The following is a 20,191-nucleotide window of genomic DNA, read 5'->3' as shown; positions in this document are numbered from 1 at the left end:
TTAGACTCAGTGTTGGTACACAGCAACTTCTTTCACATTCTATGGGCCAATGTGAAATGCAAAGATGCCCCATGTGGCTAGAGTGGAGAAGAAGACTATGGGACTTGATAGGAGGAGCTGTGAAGATCATTGTAAAGGCTGTGGTACTTGGAGACGTGGAGGATTATGGTCATTTTTGGCATCTACCATACATGGGGTAGTTTGTGTCTGAAGGCAGTGTGGCTGGAAGCATTTAGGAAGTGAGAGCTTCACCTGTATGTTCATATAGGGACACTATCAGGAATAGGAAGGTCAGAGAAAAATGGAGCTTAACGGAGCAAATGCCCTAAAGAGATGCAGAGGCCAGAGCCACCTGCTTGGAAAGATCAGAGGGATGGAACAGCAGGGCAGGGACTTTAAGCCACACCAGGCAGTGCAAATGCTGCTAACTTTGCAGGGGCTCCAGAACACAGGCCAGGGAAGCACCTTGACCTCCTGGCTCCGAAGCTCTGAGCATCATTCTTAGAAATAGCTCCTCTGCCAGCATATTTTGTACCACTGAGAAAGTGACTCAGGATCAAATCCAGAGCTCTGTTTTTTTTTTCTTAATTAACTAATTGATTTTGACAAATAAAAGTGCTCTGTATTTAAATTATATAACGCAATGTTTTGATATATGTATACACTGTGAACTGATTGCCACAATCAAGCTAACTAATGTATTCAGGCCTCTGTTGAAGTGCCCTAATGGTTCTCTTCAAACTGCTGCAAAAATCTGATAAGCAAAGTTCCTGGCCAGCCCGAAGGTACCTCGAGGGCTCTCATTATCTCCCTGAATCCCACCCACCGGCCACACCTACCATGCCATCTCTCACCCTATCCTCTTTTGGCAGATGTCCTTGTCTTCTACACACCTGAAAAGGGGAAGGCATCCAGTTTCATATTCTCAATGCAGGTCCAGTGTCAGTTAAGGCTTGGATGGATCCCTCTGAGTAGCCTTCACCCCCTTCTCCCTGAATAAGCCAAATAAAAGTGGGTATCATATGAGGCAGTGACGTGTCCCTGAAAGGCTTGGCCTTGTGGTAAGTCACAAACAAGGCGTGAACAATATTCCCACCTTCTCCTCTCTGCTAAATACTTGCCCTGAAAAAAACTAAGTTCTGCAAAGTGCTCAGAGGGTTTAGGTGTGAACCACCCAGCTGGAGGCAGAGTTACACCTCTGCCTCTGGGGGCCAGCTCCAGCTGGGAGGTTGATGGGAGCCTCCGAGGCTGGGCTCCCCCAGAAGCAAGATCCTAGACAAGAATTTGAGTGTAAGGAACTTATTTCAGAGGCAGGCCCAGAAAGTATCCTAGGAAATGGGGGAAGGGACATGGCAAAGAAAAGAAGTCAGTAGAGAGGGTGTTGTCCAGCAGTTTATTGGTGTGGGAAATGGGGGTTCAGTCCCACCTGGGGCCCCCGAGAGATTTGGTACAGTACATTTCAAATGATCATGCCTGAGGTACCAGGAGCCCATCTTATCTATGGCTGAGGTCTGTTCATGCTCTGTCTTGTTTGCTGGCCAAGAGAAAGTTCTCAGGTGGAAGGCCACAGGGGTTTTCAGTAGGAGCCCTCTTGGCTGAAACTGAAATGAGGGTATCTCAAAACATTAAGTGAATTTTCTGAGACCATATAGCCAGGAGCTGAGTCTGTCTAATTTTAAAGTCCTTGTTCTTTAACAGGAGAAAAGAGGAAATGGTGACACATAAGTAGTTTCTTGGATCCAAGACATTGAAAGTGGCTATTTCCTCCTTGCACGGAAGGCTTCTTGATGGCAACCAAATTACTCTGAAAAGTTACTTGTTTTAATATCTTAGCAAATCATTCGATACATTTACGGAAGTGTTTATCAGCAATGTATAATTGTTCTTCTCACTTAAAGAATGTTTGTTTCATGACATCGGAGATCTATAACACAAAGACCCACTTTGTATGATGAACCCCCATGGTGTAGCTGCTTACAGGGCCCTCACACACACTCTTTTGGTCCCTGACCACATCTATTTTGACCTGGTTCTGACTATACCACTGTCCACTGCTAGACAGAAAAGAGGAAGACATGCCTCATTCTCCAAAAACTGGAGGAATGGCGTCATTTTCAAGTTTAGTTTTTGTTGTTTCCAAGTATATTTATGTAATGCTGTATTATATGTATATACTTGCCATGAATTAAATACATCACAAATAAAATCCACTTTTGGGACTCAACAGTATATAAAAACACAAGTAGTATGAACAGATTTATTTATAAGGTTATGATGAGCTTTTCTGAGATCTTTCTAGCATATCACTGGTGTAAATGTCATGGGAATTGAAAATAATGTATTTGAATTTCACAGTCTTCTGTGAATGAATATATATATATATATATATATATTTTTTTTTTTGAGACTGAGTCTCACTCTGTTGCCCAGGCTGGAATGCAGTGATGTGATCTTGGCTCACTGCAACCTCCACCTCCCGGGTTCAAGCAATTCTCCTGCCTCAGTCTCCTGAGTAGCTGGGATTACAGGTGCGCGCCACCACGCCCGGCTAATTTTTGTATTTTTTAGTAGAGACAGGGTTTCACCATGTTGGTCAGGCTTGTCTTGAACTCCTGACCTCATGATCCTCCCACCTCGGCCTCCCAAAATGCTGGGATTACAGCTGTGAACCACCATGCCTGGCCCTGTGAATTTTTTAATACTGCATTTCCCAAAAAGAATTTGTCTTTCTCTATTTTTTTAAAAAAGTCTTCCCTGAAGTCATTCTTGACCAGAAAACTCAAGCAAAAAAAGAATGAATTAGTTGACTTGTCCAGATTCTATGTTTAGCAGACATGTGTACCAAGAGTTTGTATTGATTGTTAATACATGATAACACAGCGCTGAAAAATCTTAACTCTATGTAAAGTGTTTATATATGTATATAAGCACTTAAGATTTTATGTAATACAACTTTTTCTATTCAACCTTTTAAGGAATATCTAATATTTTAAATTACTTAAGCAAAGAAACAAAAAGGACAAGTTTAAAAATAAAAACATAGAAAAGGAGAAAAAGAGAATTATCCTGTGGTGTTCTCTCATTAACTAAAAATAAAGGTTTTGGAAAATCTGTTAATTTTCCAAATTTTAGATTTTTATGTGCTATTATATTGGAAAATGGCAGATTAAAATTTTGAAAAATTTGTTCGTGAAACTTCTAACTTTAAGTTGCTCATGATCTAAATTTTCTTAGCTCTCATGAGATCTGGTTGTTTAAAATAAATAAATAAATAAATAAATAAATTTTCTTAGGGACCCAACTGCCACTAAGATTGTTTAAATGGTAGCTACTGGTATTTTTTGTTATAAGCCAAATATCTTTCATCAAATCAAGCTCACACATTCACTCAAGTTCTTAAGATACTGTTGAAATGGGAAAAGTCCCTTTGTCCCCCTCTCAGGGCGTGTGATGGGGGTGTGGCTCATTTTTTCGGTGCCTCACTGCTCAAACTTCTAGGGAGGGCATACAGACGGGCAGGCTGTGGGGGCTCTGACCTCACGGCAGCATCTAGAGGTGAATGTTTACCGCTCCTGAGGCCCCAGTGTGTGTGTGTGTGGTTGTGTGTTACTGTGTGCTCTATTAGTTTAGCATCTGCAGGTGGCTTGTGTGTATCAGATCAATTAGACTCCTGCCTTATCACAAGGACAGAGGGCTTTTCTGTATCCCAGGATTTCTTGCCTTGGTGTACCAGAAGAATCAGATCACACCTGGGCTTGGAGAATAAGTGCAAGGTTTTGTTGAGTGGAAGAAGCTCTCAGCAGATGGGGGAGCCAGAAGGGAGATGGAGTGGTAAGGTGGTTTTCTCCTGGAGTTGGGCCGCTCAGCCACCAGGGCTCTCCTCCCACTGCCTTCCCCAAACTCTGCGGCATTCACCGGTCAATGGCCTGCTGGCCTGCTGGCTTCTGTCGGTGTGCTCCTATGCCGGTGCATTCCTCCCGAAGTCCAGCCACTTGTGTCTTTTTCCACCGATGTGTTCCTCTCAACATCCAGCTGCTTGTGTGCGTGCCTGCTAGAGTCTCGGGGATTTTATAGGCGCAGGATGGGGGCGTGGCAGGCCAGGGTGGTCTTGGGAATTGCAACATTTGGGCACAAAAACAGAAATGTCTGCCTTCACCTAGGTCCGTGGGCACAGGCCTGGGAGTAGCGCCCTAGTCAGGGACCACACCCTCCTCTACCCAACACTTCCCTGCCCGCTTCTGTATCACTATTCCTTCATTAATTAGAAAGTATGCATTTTTTAAAATTACAAAGCGTCTAGGTGTCTGCCAGCATTACTCAATAGGAAACTCCAATAGAGGGAGTAAAGTTATTTCTCCAAGGTCAACAAAATTAATAAATACAAAGCCTTCATCACCAGAGCCGTGGTGAAGAGCTCTTTGCACTATGTGTAATCGAAATATGAAATCAACAGTTTATTTACCTTCAGTGTAAATTGTTCATTGAATGTCATTATGTTGTCCATTATTGACTTCCTACCACATGTGACAATTACATGTGCTTCTGCCTTCCCTGCCCTGAGTGCCAGGCTGCTTTCAACTCCGGGCAGCAAGGTGGCAAGATAGAGTTGATGGAGTTGCGAATGGAAACAGGAAGATTTGGCATCTGAATCTCGAAAACTCTTGACGAAAATTCTCTTTAGATATAGAGATTTGATAACTTCTTAAAATGAAGTTTGTTTTGCTCATGACGATCACACCTATCAGCTGATCAATTCTGTTTCCTTTTCAAGGAAAAATATATGTATCCTGCATCAGCAAGGATTCATGAACTAAAGGACTCACAGAGTAGAAGTCTCCACTTTTGAAACTGAGGAGCCAAAGCCCAAAGAGAAAACGTGACCTAGATTTAGTCGTTATTTATTGTTTTAAAGGGGGGACAATCAAATTAATGAAGGCAGTTAAAAATACATTGCATTCTTATTAAATACATTTTGTAGGATTTATGCCTGATGATCATGAACATCAAATCTGACTTCCCTGTTGAGCAAAATGAACTATAATCAAGTGGAACGAATTGCTTTGCTGTTATCCCTTGTTGTGGATTTGTGTCAGCCATGGTAACTGAGCTGAAATGGGCTTTGTTTGCTTAGCTCTTCTCCTAAGGAGAACAGTGCCATTTACTCTGAGTTTGTACTGGGTTTCTATCTACTAACTGCTTATATTGGCCTTTAATAAAGATTTCTATCTCATTCCTTAATACAGCACATGCCAATGGGAAACACATACCTTATGCCTAGCTTTGTTCTGTAGCAGAGTTTCTCAACCTCAACCCATTGACATTTTGGGCAAAATAATTCTTTTTTGGGGGAGGGAGTGGTGAACTGTCCTGTGCATTTTTAAATATATTTTTTTAAAAGTTTAATTGACACACAATTATTGTACCTATTTATGGGGCACAACGTAATGTTTTGAAACGTGTATACATTGTTTAATGATCAAATCACGATAATTAGCATATCCATCACCTCAAACATTTATCATTTCTTTCTGGGGAACATACAAAATCCTCTATGACAGCTATTTTGAGATGTGCAGTACCTTATTGTTGACTGTAGTTGCCAGACTGTGCAACAGAACGCCAGCACTTCTCCTTTCTCATCGTTAACTTTGTACCCATTGACCCTCCACTCCCCATCTCCCTATTCCTACTCCTTACCCCATTCTATTCACTATTTTTAAAGATCGACTTTAGATTTCACATATGAGTGAAAATGTGATATTTGAGGGGTTAATATTCAGAATACATAAGGAACGCAAACAGATCAACAGCAAAAAAAAAATAAGCAAAAAAAAAATTAAAAAGAAGACATACAGATGGACAACAGGTATATGAAAACATTCTCAGCGTCACTAATCATCAGAGAAATGCAAATCCAAACCACAATGAGGTATCACCTCACTTCAATTAGAATGGCTATTATCAAAAAGACAATAAGATAACAAGGGTTGCTGAGGATGTGGAGAAAGGAAACCCTTACACACTGTGGGTGGGAATATAAATTAGTAAAGCCATTATGGAAAAAAAGTATAGAGGTTTCTCAAAAAACTAAAAGTGGACCTACCATATGATCCAGTACTTTCACTCCTGAGTATACATCCAAAGGAAATGTCCCATGTATTTTAAGATGTTTAGCATTATCCCTGGCCTCTACCCACTAGATGTCAGTACCACCCACCCTCTCACTCCCAGTTGTGACAACCAAGAATGTCTCCAGGCATTACCAAATGTCATCAGAAGGTCAAAAATGACCCCGGTTGAGAAACACTGTTCTACATACGGTAGGGATTCTTGAATTATTGTAAAACACAGAAGGAGTGCTTTTAAGTTGTTTGAAATTTTATTTTATTAGAATCTATGAAAGTATTTTTAAATTTTTAGTGTTACATAATATTTGTACATACTTATGGGGTACATGTGATATTTTTAAGCAAACAAGCAAAGGCCATTTAAGCTCAGTTCTCATGTGCTAACTCAAATACAATGATTTGCAATTCCTTATATACACACTACATCACACTACATATCTTTTCTATTTATTTATTTATTTTTAGAGAGAGAGAGTCTTGCTCTGTCACCCAGGCTGGAGTGCAGTGGCACAATCTCGGCTCACTGCAACCTCCACCTCCCAGGTTCAAGCGATTCTCCTGCCTCAGCCTCCTGAGTAGCTGGGGCTACAGGTGCAAACCACCATGCCCAGCTAATTTTTGTATTTTTAATAGAGATTGGGTTTCACCATGTTGGCCAGGCTGGTCTCGAACTCCTGATCTCTTGATCTGCCCGCCTCGGCCTCCCAAAGTGCTGGGATTACAGGTGTGAGCCACCGTGCCCGGCCACACACTATATAACTTTTCATCCATTCTCACGTTAGTGTTTGTGTTTTATTTCTTCCTCAAGAACCTATAAAATATAAAAATATTTAATGCATTTAAATTGTTGACAGCTATCTTTGATTTTGAAATACTTTCATGAAAAGCATATTTTCTGGAAGATAATAGCATTGCATTGAATCCTGCTCCTCTTAATTGACTTGCTATAATTATTGCAGAGAATTATTTTCTCTTGAAGAAAGATGGTATTTAAAGTAAGGTATAACTACTGACCTGTGTGCCTCTAGAATGAGAGCAAGTAAGTATACTACCAAAATTCAACTGGAAGTTTGTAGTTTTATGGCTCCTAGAATTTATTCTAGGAGAAATTTATTCCACTATTGCAAGCTAATCTACTTCACATATAATTTAGGGCAAATGAATAATGTCATTAAGGAAACATATTCATTTAGAGTCGTTAAATGCCTTCTAATAGATGCAAGATCTGAAATAATATAAATATATGCTTATATTAGGAGTCGGGGCAACAAATTTTGGAGTCTAGAATGATATAAGAAGGAAGGTCATGTGTTTTATGATTTGATTTAAACTACCCTAGTGATTCAAGTTACCTAGCACCAATAATCAACAGGGTATTTTATATGTCTATGGACACACACACACACACACACACACACACACAGAGTGAGAGAGAGAGAGAGAGACTTTAAGGAATTGGCCCACACAATTGTCGGGCTGGCATGTCTGTAATCTATAGGGCAAAGCAAGAGGCTGGAAGCTCAAGAAGGATTTCTATTTTTATGTTACGGTCTTGAGTCAGAATTTCTCCTCTGGGTGTCTTAGTCTATTTGGGCTGTCACAGCAAAAATACCATAAACTGGGTGGCTTGTAAACAATAGAAATTTCTTCCTCACAGTACTGGAGGCTGAGAAATCCAAGAACAAGGCACCAGCACATCCAGTATCTGATGAGGACCCACTCCCTGGTTCATAGACAGCGCCTTCTTGCTTTATCCTCAGATGGCCAAAGGGGCAAGGGGTCTCTCTCAGGTTTCTTTTAAGAGGGCACAATACCGTTCATGAGGGCTCTCAAATCCCCACCTCCTAATACCATTACCTTGCAGGTAAGAATTTCAACACACAAATTTTGGGCAGATACAATCATTCAGACCATAGCACTGAGACTTTTTTTCATAAGGTTCACAACTGACTGGATTGTAGATGTTAACCATATCTGCAAAACACCTTCACAGCAATACCCAGATTAGTGTTTGATGAACTAACTGGGTACTATTACAGCCTAGCCAAGCTCACACATAACACTCACCATCATATATTTACACATGCCTAGGAAGAGTAAAATAAAGGGCTATCTGGACATTTTCTTGAATTACCAGATTCATAAATACAGTTATGTACCACATAATGACATTTCAGTCAACATCGGACTACATGTATAACAGTAGTCCCATAAGATTATAATACCGCATTTTATTATACCACTTTTATGCTTGTTATGTTTAGAAATGAAGTACTTAACATTATGTTCCAATTACCTACAATATTTATGCAGTAACATGCTGTATGGGTTAGTAGCTTAGGAGCAATAGGCTACACAGTAAAGCCTTGGTGTGTAGTAGGTTACGCCATCTAGGTTTGCATTAGGCACACTCTATGGTGTTTGCATGATAATGAAATTGCCTAATGACGTACTTATCAGAACACATCCCACTGTTAAGCCATACACAGTTGTATCATGATGGATGGATGTTCTTCCTATAATTCAATGAAGTAAAATTTTAAGGTTTTAGGTGGTGTGTGTGTGTGTGTGTGTATATATATGTATATATATGTGTATATATTATATGTGTGTATATATATGTGTGTGTATATATGTGTGTGTATATATATAAGGGCAAACTGCATTGAAAATATGTGCAGATGGTCCGTGAGGCTCTTTGACAGACTGACTGCCACATGTCAGCAGATGACTGGGCTTGTGCCTCACCCAGCAAGACAGGACGCATCTCAGGCCTTCAGGGTCTCTTGCAAATGGTCAGAACTCAAGGGTCCATTGGAATGCACACACAGATTCCTATTGAATTGGAATATCGGCTATTCACTGTGTGTTTAGGAATACTCAGTATTGAGGTTCACTAATACCCATCATGGAGGTTCTATGTGCCCTCCTTGGTCCCCTGTGTCCCTGGACCCAAGGTGTGCCCACCCTCTGCATGAAGCACCCATGTCTCTGTGAACCAAGAGTCTGCAGAGGCCAGAAAAGCATGGGACCCAGAGGTTGGCACTCGGGCTGAAGCTCATACTCAGAGCCATGTGCAGGGCCAAACAGGTGATTAAAAATGAGAGCACTGGGCTGGACCCAGGCTGAACTCAGGAGCAGGCAGCAGCAACAAATTTCCAGTAATGAGAGTCTGCCAGGGACACAGTGCTGTCACTTTCCTCCTGCCACCTCAAGAGTTAAGCCTAGGGACAGCTGCGGGTCTCAGTGCCCACAGCAGCACCCCAGAACTACATCCCAAAGAGGGGATCAGAGAGGAAGCACTTTGGTTTTTTTCACAGCTCCTATTTATGTGTTCTTATGACATGCACTATCCTGTTTTCATGGTTTTGTGGAAGTTCCAGGTAGAATGGGCTAATGCATATTAAGACTGAAAACAGAATGTTAAATGGCATCATAGACATATTAGAAAAGGAGGGCTTAGAGATTACCTGAGTCAACCTTGTGTGAAAAGTGAGAAAAATGAAACCCTAATGATGTTATATGGCAGGCTGCAAAGGCTGGCTTTGGGTTCCAGAAGAAAATGTGTGTGTCTGTGTGTGTGTGTGTGTGTATAGATGTGTGTATGTGGGTATATGTGTGTGTATATATATGTATATACAGAGAGAGTATATAAGGTGAATATGTACATATGCATTTATATATAAATATATAAATACATAAATATAAATATATAAGGTATATATATACACATAAGGTGTGTGTGTGTGGGTGCATATATATGTGTGCATGTATATGTATATGCAGAGAGAGAGTATATGAGGTGAATAGGTACATTTGTATTTATATGTAAATATATAAGGTATATATATACACACATAAGGTGTGTGTGGGGGTATATATGTGTGTGCATATATATGTAACATGTATATACATACACAGAGTATATAAGGTATATATATACATATGTTAATATAAAAGGTATATATATGGTTTATATATATAATATATGTATATTTACAGAGAGTAAGGTGAATATGTATATATAAATATATAAGGGGTGTGTGTGTGTGTGTATATATATATATGGTGTGTGTGCGTGTATCCGGATTTGCTACTGTCTAATGAATAAACAAGAAGATCTGGATTTGAAACACAATAGTGTATATGAACGTTATCAGAAAAAGCCCATCGAATTTCTCCCACACCGGGGCACTGCAGAGTCCTTCCCTTCTCGAATGTTCTCCCTGGCACTTGTGTTTCTCTCCTTCCTGACCTCTGCCTAGTCGCAGATAGAGATGGATTTTGACAGAACCGGGAAGAGTTGTTCTATTTCCATGGCAACGTCAATTCACATTCTGCAGGTACACTGGCCGCCACTGCATAAATGAAGGCTCCTCAAGGCTCTGTGTGTTGCCGTGCCTGGCCAAAAATAACTTGGCATGCCACCGTTCCTCACAGCCCCATGGAGAGAGGCATTAAACTGACTGGATGCCAACTGTCAACTCTGTTCCCGTCTTCCTGCTAAAGAAGAAGAAACAGGAACTGCCAGTGTTTGGGGGAGGGGAGCCAGCGAGGCTGCTACATTGTTTCCATGGTCTGAGAAACATCGCCTTTCCTCTGTTGAATGGAACATGAAATACATTCTAACTTGTTCACCCCAGGGGCACCAGATAATTTGTATTTCCGCAGAAGTATTATAATTACGTAGTTTAGAGTTAGAATTAATTAGCATTTGGGGAAGTAGTGATAAAACCAAGCAGTTATTAAAAAATTAATTTTAATAGAGGTCAGTTTGGAGAGAGTACTTGGTTTTCTTTTGAAAGATTTGTGTGTGTGTGTGTGTATGGTGGGGGAGATAAAAGAATAAAATTATTAAATGATCCTTTAATCAATCTGAAATGTGAACCACGTTATCATTAGATGCTACCACTGGATGTTAAAATCCAAATTAGTGGCACACATGCAGAACATATTTCAAAATAAGTCAAGAGTTAAGTGAATCTTTGAGGGTTATCTATGAAAAAAAAGAAAGTTTTGTAGAATCCTTTTAAAAGTATATCATGTTCCCAAGAATGTGGGTCATAGCAACCTTCTTGATGTTAAACATAGTCAAGAATGATTTCATATATTATACTAGACACATGAGATACTTAATAATAATTAAATATTGTTTAAAGAATAATTTTTGAAATCAGTTAACATTGCCTATGAGTGCGCTGAGTGTGAAGCTCTCCTGGGAGGGCTTGCGCACCTGGGAATAAAGTTGAATCTTTGCCCTCATGAAGCTTATACTTTGTTTTGAGTGAGGAGTCAGAAAAGACTGTAATTTTTAAAAGTATTTTTACCTTCAATTGGAGTTTTACAACACTGCTCTAAGTTCTTAAAATCAAAGACCATCACAGTTAAATTTTATTTTTTTTCTGAAATTGATCACCGTTCCATGGTTGTATAAAAGACTGTCCTTGTTCTCAGAAGATAATGTTGAAACCTTTGGGAAGAAAGAGATATCATGTATGCAACTTACTCTCCAGTTGTTCAGCAGTAACAATAAGTGTTTTCATTAGAATGAGAAAAAGGGAAAGCAATGGTGAAAATGAGGCAACTTGTTATCAAGTGGTGAGTGGAAGTGGAAGGTATGCTACAGTTAGTGTACTATTCTTATAACTGTTCCTTTGTTTATATTTTTTTTCAAAACAGTAAGTTAATGTAGTCTATAGCTTTAGGCAAAAACTCTTTTTCAAGGAAAAGGAACAGTGTGCAAAAGTTATTTTTATTTTTTCTTAAATGAATTTCCAGTGTTTTTGAAAATCTAGAACGTCAACACCTGTCAATGTGTACTTCTTTAGTTTTCAGATTATAGTAGGAATTACCCTACTAATATTCTGAAATAAGAAGTAGCCTTTACTGATGTACCAATATTTTTAAGCAGTGCCAATTTCTAAGTAATCTTTTCTTAACTTCGCTTCTGAAAATTTGAAAAATGTCCTTTCGTCAAAAGCTATAGGCTGCATTAGTTTAGCTTTTCCTTTTCCTTCCAAGACAATACCCTTGCCGCAGTTTGGGGCCAGAATGATCAGCTGACCCATTCCACATCTTTGTACTCTAAATCAAAGTTGTTCCCTTTAAAAAGCTCATTGGAGAGGAATATGTGGGATTTGATAAGCTCCATTGATGGTTTAATAATTATGAATGTTTAACAGACATTATACATTTATCCCACATTTACTAGTATAAGAGCGAAAATAAGGAATGAAAGCAAATTGTTCTGCAGGGTCCATTTGTGCATGCTATTATCATGCCCCATAAAGAAAAAAAAACTTTCATAAAGGATCGTTAGTTTTTTCGTCTTATTTACACCATTAGATGTTGCCGCAGAACATTAGAATATGCATTGGTGCAATGTGAATTGTCTGTCTGCTATTTATTGCATAATCCATTTTATGCAATGTCAAAAAGGAAAACAAAGAACCAAAAATACAGAGTTTATTTTAAATTAGGAGATAAGCTCTGACTTTCTAAGTTGAAGCCTGGAGCATTTTCTCGCTAATCCAGTGTGAGTTTCTAACAGTGGGCCCTGTTTTAAGAGGAAAAAGGGTGATGTAGTCCAATTAATATGACGGCTTTGTTCATTTTCCCTGGGATGATGAAGCATTGAATGGCTCCCTGGCTCAGTGAAAACAGGGTGGAAAAACGTTGATCCAGGAATTGTAAATTGAGCATGCAGGGCTCTGCAACAGCTTTCCTATACCTCTTTGGGAATAAGGCGTAGGGTTCACCATACCTGTCCAGTTTTCTTTGCACTTGCCACTGTTTCTCTTAAATTATTTTGGGAGGTTGCTTTCATTTTGGCACATTTTTGAAGAAAAATGTGTGCCTCCAAGTTCATGCCCATGTTGTCCGTCCTGATCACACAAATGGCCTTGGAGGTTCCTTATGAATTCTGTATGCAATCTGTCACTGCATTGCTTACGTAGCAGTTTTGAGTGCAAAGCCTTGAAAATTAATGAAGTGCCTTTCTATTTTCTGTTCCAATCTGTGATCTGGTGCCTGGAGGATATTTTGACTATTTTTGACTTCACTTGTTTTTGTTTTTGTTGTTGTTACATACAGGTTTTTTTTATTTTTAAATTCTATCTCTAATATGTTATTTTTCTTTTATTCTGTCCCATTCATTCAACACCCATGTTGACATAGTTTGGATATTTGTCCCTCCAAATCTCATATTGAAATGTGGCCCCTAATGTTGAAGGTGGGGCATAGTGGAAGGTGTTTGGGTCATGGGGACAGATTCCTCATGTATAGCTTGATGCCATCCCTGTGATCATGAGTGAGTTCTTTTTCTATTAGTTTATGCAAGAGATGGCTGTTTAAGAGAGGCTGACACTTCCTGCCATCACTCTTGCTCCGTCTCTCGTTGGGTGACCCACCTGCTCCCTCTTCACTTTCCACCATGATTTGAAGCTCCCTGAGGCCCTCAGCAGAAGCAGATGTTAGTGCCATGCTTCTTGTACAACCTACAGAACCATAAGCCAAATCAATCTTTTCTTTGTGAATTACCCAGACTCATGTATTCCCTTATAGCAGCACCAAACAGACTAAGTTTGCATAGTTGTGCATAATATGCACAACTAAGTTTGCATAATATGCATAGTTGTGTTCTTAGATTTTATTGTTGTTGTTCCCAAGATAGATTTTCCTTTCTTTTTTTCTTTTCTTTTCTCCATGTCTCTTCATTCACATTACAGATCAGGCATAGGACCTGGGCTGAAGTATGTATGAGGTAGGTAGGTTATGTTCTCTCCTCTTTCTATGCAGTCAATGTAAGAATCCCAGCACTTTGGGAGGCCAAGGTGGGCGGATCACCCGAGGTCGGGAGTTCAAGACCAGCCTGACCAACATGGAGAAACACCGTCTGTACTAAAAATACAAAAAATTAGCAGGGTGTGGTGTCACATGCCTGTAATACCAGCTACACGGGAGGCTGAGGTAGGGGAATCGCTTGAATACGGGAGGTGGAGGTTGGGGTGAGCAGAGATCGCACCATTGCACTCCAGCCTGGGCCGCAAGAGTGAAACTCTGTCTCAAAAAATAAATAAATAAATAAAAATAAAAAAATAGTGGAGGAAATGGGCAAGCATTGAAGCTAAGAATTTTCTATGGTCCCTTCCCTTCCCTGCAGTTCTGCGAATGGCCACTAGGGACGCAGTTGTGCTGTTAATGGGTCTCAGGAGAGGCCTTGCCCAGGTGTGAACAAGGGAGGTTAGAGCACTGTTACTTTTATGGCATATAACTATACAGTAGTATAAATTCACTATGACAACTTCACTGAGCAACAGTACAAATCGACAAATGGACAACAATTTCTATCATTGATTAATGAAATAGTCAGAAGTCAATTATCTGCTAGGAATATTCTGACCTCTACTGGCCCTCGGCAATAGATGGAGACAGAACAATGCCACAAACGTGAAAACAGCCTCCCACTCTCTCCTCTCCCACTTCTGCTACAGGCTTTGAGGATCACCAAGTTTCACTCCTTCATTCACATGTCTCTGACATTTTAGAGTCCAGAACATCACAAGATAGCCATAATTTCCAATGACGTGAAGTAATAGAGATAAGATTTAGAGGAGAGTAAACCTACGTCTGTCCTTGCTGTTGTATCCCCAGTGTGCAGTGGGGTGACTTCCCAGAGTAGGTGTGAAGTCAGTGTTTGTGGAATAACGATATGAAAGAAAATAGACTCAGTTTTGTAAGAAAGAACAAGGTTCACTCAGGATAAAATGGGCAAGGGAATTTCTTCTTATGTGTAATCACTGAATCATGCATAATTAGAAGGGAAAGATCACTGCTACGTTAACTTCCTCCTGCAAACACACACACTCTCTTCTTGCAAAACAGTGTAACCTATCTCCCTTGCCTTTCTCATTGGAGAAAGCTTTTTGCATGCAAGTGTTTCCCCCAAAAGCAAGACCTCAAATAGAATGCTTTTTTTTTTTTTTTTTTTTTGAGACAGTCTCGCTCTGTCACCCAGGCTGGAGGGCAGTGGGGCCATCTTGGCTCACTGCAAGCTCCACCTCCCGAGTTCACGCCATTCTCCTGCCTCAGCCTCCCTAGTAGCTGGGACTACAGGAGCCCGCCACCACGCCCAGCTAATTTTTTGTGTTTTTAGTAGGGACGGGGTTTCACCGTGTTAGCCAGGATGGTCTCGATCTCCTGACCTCATGATCCGCCTGCCTCGGCCTCCCAAAGTACTGGCATTACAGGTGTGAGCCACCGCGCCCGGCCTAGAATACTTTTTGTCGGTTGGTGAAAGAGTGACTTATGTATAGGCAGAGGTGCAAAGAGACTGTTTTACTGGAAGTGCAGGATTGCAACTTTATTCTATAAAGAATTATAAAATTTGTAGACTCATGAATATTAGAACTGAAAACAACATTAGTGATTCTAGTTTCATCTTTTCCGTGTTTTTAGTCAAGGAAACCTTTTCTTTGGAGAAATGGTAAAGTTAACCACAATCACATTCATTTTGAATATTTTTGTTATTAAGTAACATATGCTAAATTTATGACATTTGTTTTCAATAAGAGCTGTGACATTGATATTCTAATCAAGAAATTAATGTAATAACTTACATTTAGCTGAATTTCTTGTATTTAAAATTTTATCTATATGTGAATATATTTTTAATGTCACTTTTTATCAGCCCTGTTACCTTGAGGGCTGTGGCAAAATTCCTATTTCTTTATCTATAAAATAAGGATGGTATCATATCTGTTCTGCTTTCCTCTTTTCTCAAAAGTAACTGAGAAAATGTGAAAGCACTTTATGAACTATAAAGCAATATACCATGAAGAGAATTGGACAAATGAATGTAATTTTATTCTCCCAAATAAATCCAACCTTTATTATTAACACATATGTGAACAGTGCAAAAACAAGTCTGATACATTTTTTAAAGGTCAGGAATTTTGTAGAATTTTTAAACTATAAAAGAAACATGACATGATTTTCTCAAACATAAATTTCTTGCTTTTATTCTAATACATAAACAAGCACAATACTGATAACCTGTGGGTCAGATCTGGCAGGCTTCCAAATTAACCCATCTGGCAGAGGTCTTATGATTCATGGCAACATCCGGTCCCTGGGTAGGGTCTTATCAGGAGTTCTCCAATTGTTGACATACTGTTTACTATGTAACTTACAGACACTGAAAAGGATCCTGATTTGTTTCAGAATCGGAAGAAAGTCTGGCTGATGGTCTTGCACACAGACACTTTAACCTGTATGTTGCTATCTGTAGCCAATGATTGTAACTTCTGTAATGTACCCTCCAATGAAAAAGGACAGCTCTGGTGTGAGGAGTTCTCTTCCTTCTAAACTTTCTTATAAAGGCCTTCCAACTCCTAGCCGACTCTGGAACACACCCAACTTTTGTTGACTTCCTGAGTCAATCTTCACATTTAGTTTTCAATAAACCTTTGTCAGTCATCACGTTTGATTTCGAACAAATGTTTATAAAACCATTATCAAACCTCAACAGTCTTAATTTTGGTCAACAATACTAACATTTTGATCAACTTATTATTTAAAAATTGATTTATATTAATTCCTAAAAGGTGGACTTATTACAGTGTAACAACCAGTCATATCTAAAATGCCACTAGAAAAATTCCTCATAAAAATACTATCTCTGTTGAATTAATAAATTTTCCTTCAATTTCACAGTCTTTTTTAGAAGCCTAGCCTATATAGCGTTTATTTCTATATTGGACCTGGCTATACTCATTAATGATTTCATGGTGCTTTCTTTGTTATTTATTTTAGGTGCTTTGGGGGCAGTTTTAGATTCTTTTTTTTTTGAGACGGAGTCTCGCTCTGTCACCAGGCTGGAGTGCAGTGGGGCCATCTCAGCTGACTGCAAACCTGTGCCTCCTGGGTTCAAGTGATTCTTCTGCCTCAGCCTCCTGAGTAGCTGGGACTACAGTTGTGCGCCACCACGCCTGGCTAATTTTTTGTATATTTAGTAGAGACGGGGTTTCACTGTGTTAGCCAGGATGATCTCCATCCCTTGACCTCGTGATCCGCCCGCCTCGGCCTCCCAAAATGCTGGGATTATAGGCATGAGCCACCTCACCCAGCCTAGATTCTTTTAGAGAAAAATCAGAGCATTTGTAATAAAGTTTGCTTTCTGTTCTAGTTTTGTTTAGCTTCAGAATGCATGTATAAAATTTTTATAACTTCACAGAGTATGAAGGCATTGTGCTTGGGCCTCTTTCCTGTTTTTAAATGTGATTACGTATGAGTTCTTTCATAGAAATTTTGCTAGCTAGTGGTCACTGTGTGTGAAATGCTGCTTATTGTCTGGGTCCATGTCGGTGTCTGGTTTTCCTCATCATTCTGAACCCACTGCATATTGGCATTTGCCAGTGGGGTGAAAGTACACAGGCCTTTTGGAAAACCAGGCTCAGGCCCCAGGCTCTGAGTGAGAGGAACAAAGGGGAGCTGTCATCCCCTCACCTCCTCCCAGTGAAAAATAGAAAATCAAATCTTCTTTGGCTACTTGGCAAGGATCTAGCAGTTATTTCTCCAGTGTAAAAGAGAAGGGTCTTGGAAAAAGATCCTTTGCTAATCAGTATACGAGTAGGAAAGATTAGAGAGGTTTGACATCTTGGGCATTAGGGTTCACCGCCTGAACTCCTTTTGAATTCTACTTTCTGTTTTATTTTCTTGGAATTTATGGCTGCAAATGACTGTGCTTTTGGAAACTGAGGGCCTGATGAAAGTTCTTCCCTTGCCTATGTAACAAATGACACTCACGGACTGACATCAACTTCCAAATATATGCAGAATTTTAGAGAAAAAAAACAACTCTTCAATGAGGACAAGTTCCAATTTTGTACAAAGAGGAAACAACAATAACTTTGTGTTCTAGGTATTAGGGAGCTCACCCATGTTCAGGCCATTTTACCAAATTTAAAATTTTTAATAACCAAAATTTTACCTTAGAAATGTAGCATTTTGCCATCATTCCTTTTGTCAAAATGTTGTTTTTCTGGCTGGACACAATGGCTCATGCCTGTAATCCCAGCACTTTGGGAGGCTAAGCAGGAGGATTACTTGAGGCCAGAAGTTTGAGACCAGCCTGGGTAACATAAAGAGACCTTGTCTCTACAAAAAAGTTAAAAAAAAAAAAAAAAAAAAAAGCCAGGTGTGGTGGTTTGCACCTGTGGTCTGAGTGACTCAAGAGGCTGAGGTAGGTGGTTCCCTTGAGCCCAGGAGTTTGAGGCTACTGTGAGCGATGACTGCACCACTGCATTCCAGTCTGGTCGACAGGGCAAGACTCTGTCTTTAAATAATAATAATGATGATAACAACAACAATACTAATTTTAAAATGTTGTTTATCTCCATATTTAAATGCCAAACTATTTAGTTAACATTTTTAATTTGATTTCAATTAACCTATGCTTGGGATCTTTTTACCATTACCAATTTGCATTTGAAATACATAATAGAGTTATTCTAATAATCCAAAAACAGACTTTTGAGATCTTTTCCCTTCTTTTTTTGATTTATAAATAACATATTAATTCCCATTTAAAGTGTGGATGCAGTGTGGCTGTCAGCATATTCCATTTTAGTAATTTCATTATTGATTTATTTTATTTCTTTTCTAAAAGTTACAAAAGCAATGGTTATTTGCTTTCACAAATAGAAGTGACTCAGAATGGTAAATACTCACAGTTCATGGTTTCTTCCCTGCCTGACAATGTGAGTCAGAAATTAAATAAATCAGTGGTGAAATTCCTAGAATGGAATCTGCTGGGACCCACTGTGTCCATACTCCATCCCCTTCTTTACAACCAAATTAAATATACTCTCTCCATGTAGGGTGGCTCCACTTAGGAAAATAAAAGTGACTCAACTCTACCCATTTTTCCACAGTTACATTTAGCAAATACCGGTGGGTTTTGGTTACAAAGGTCCAGGGATTGGTGCTCTAGGAGAGCAGTTCAGGAAAAGGGTCTGTATGCAGGAGTGGAGGGGCGAGGGGGTACAGAGAAAGCTGCTCTGTGATAGGCTGTCCAGAGGGCAGCTCCAACAGTCTCCTGTGAATGTAAGTTATTTTTATTTATACATTTATTTTTTTGAGACAGAGTCTTGCTGTGCTGTGTCACCCAGGCTGTAGTGCAGTGGCATGATCACTGCAACCTCCACCTTCCAGGCTCAAGAGATCCTCCTGCCTCAGCCTCCCGAGTAGCTGGGACTACAGGTGCACAACACCTTGCCTAGCTGACTTTTGTATTTTTCGTAGAGAGGGGGTTTCACCATGTTCCCCAGGCTGGTCTCAAACTCCTGAGCTCGAGTGATCCGCCCACCTCAGCCTCCTAAAGTGCAGAGATTACAGGTGTGAGTCACCACATCCAGCTGTAGATGCAAGTTATATTCACAAATGTAAGATGGACATTAGAGTACGTGATTTGCCTGCTATAGAAATACAGCAGTGTGTATGTAAAGATGTAAATGCTGTATTTTTTTACCCGTAAGACAAATAGAAGAGCTATATGCTTTAATGATGCATAGGACTATTTTCTGAAATCTGCTACTGGTATTGAATAGTTGCGGCTGTTTTTTTAAATTTATTTTTATTATTATTATTTTTGAGACATAGTCTAGCTCTGCCTCCCAGGCTGGAGTACAGTGACATGATCTCGGCTCACTGCAACCTCTGCCTCCAGGGTTTAGGCAATTCTCCTGCCTCAGCCTCCTGAGTAGCTGGGATTACAGGCGTGTGCCACCATGTCTGGCTAATTTTTGTATTTTTAGTAGAGACGGGTTTTCACCATGTTGGTCAGGCTGGTCTCGAACTCCTCACCTCGCGATCTGCCCACCTCGGCCTCCCACAGTGCTGGGATTATTACAGGCGTGAGCCACTGGGCGTGGCCAAGTTGTGGCTGTTATTTTAACATAGAAAGTTTTTTTCCAATCAAAGTGTAACTTCTCTGATAATATGCTTTGTATTTATGTTTTAGTAATAGTAGGGCAAAATATTTTTTTTCCTCTTTTGATTACCAC

At 39.8% G+C, this 20,191-nt stretch overlaps 1 protein-coding gene and 1 non-coding gene across 2 annotated transcripts in view; one reads left to right on the top strand and one right to left on the bottom strand.

Annotated features, from left to right (window-relative positions):
* Positions 1-20,191, top strand: part of DSCAM (DS cell adhesion molecule) — an 828,718-nt gene that overhangs the window by 327,384 nt on the left and 481,143 nt on the right. The gene's annotated exons all lie outside the window — the stretch shown is intronic.
* LOC129022751 (small nucleolar RNA SNORA51) lies at positions 13,831-13,966 on the bottom strand. Its single transcript, XR_008496548.1, has one exon. It is a non-coding gene; the product is annotated as a small nucleolar RNA SNORA51 (small nucleolar RNA).

This window comes from Pongo pygmaeus, chromosome 22 (genome assembly GCF_028885625.2).
Source record: "Pongo pygmaeus isolate AG05252 chromosome 22, NHGRI_mPonPyg2-v2.0_pri, whole genome shotgun sequence".
Classification (NCBI taxonomy): domain Eukaryota; kingdom Metazoa; phylum Chordata; class Mammalia; order Primates; family Hominidae; genus Pongo; species Pongo pygmaeus.
This window is presented reverse-complemented; position numbering and strand designations above follow the sequence as displayed.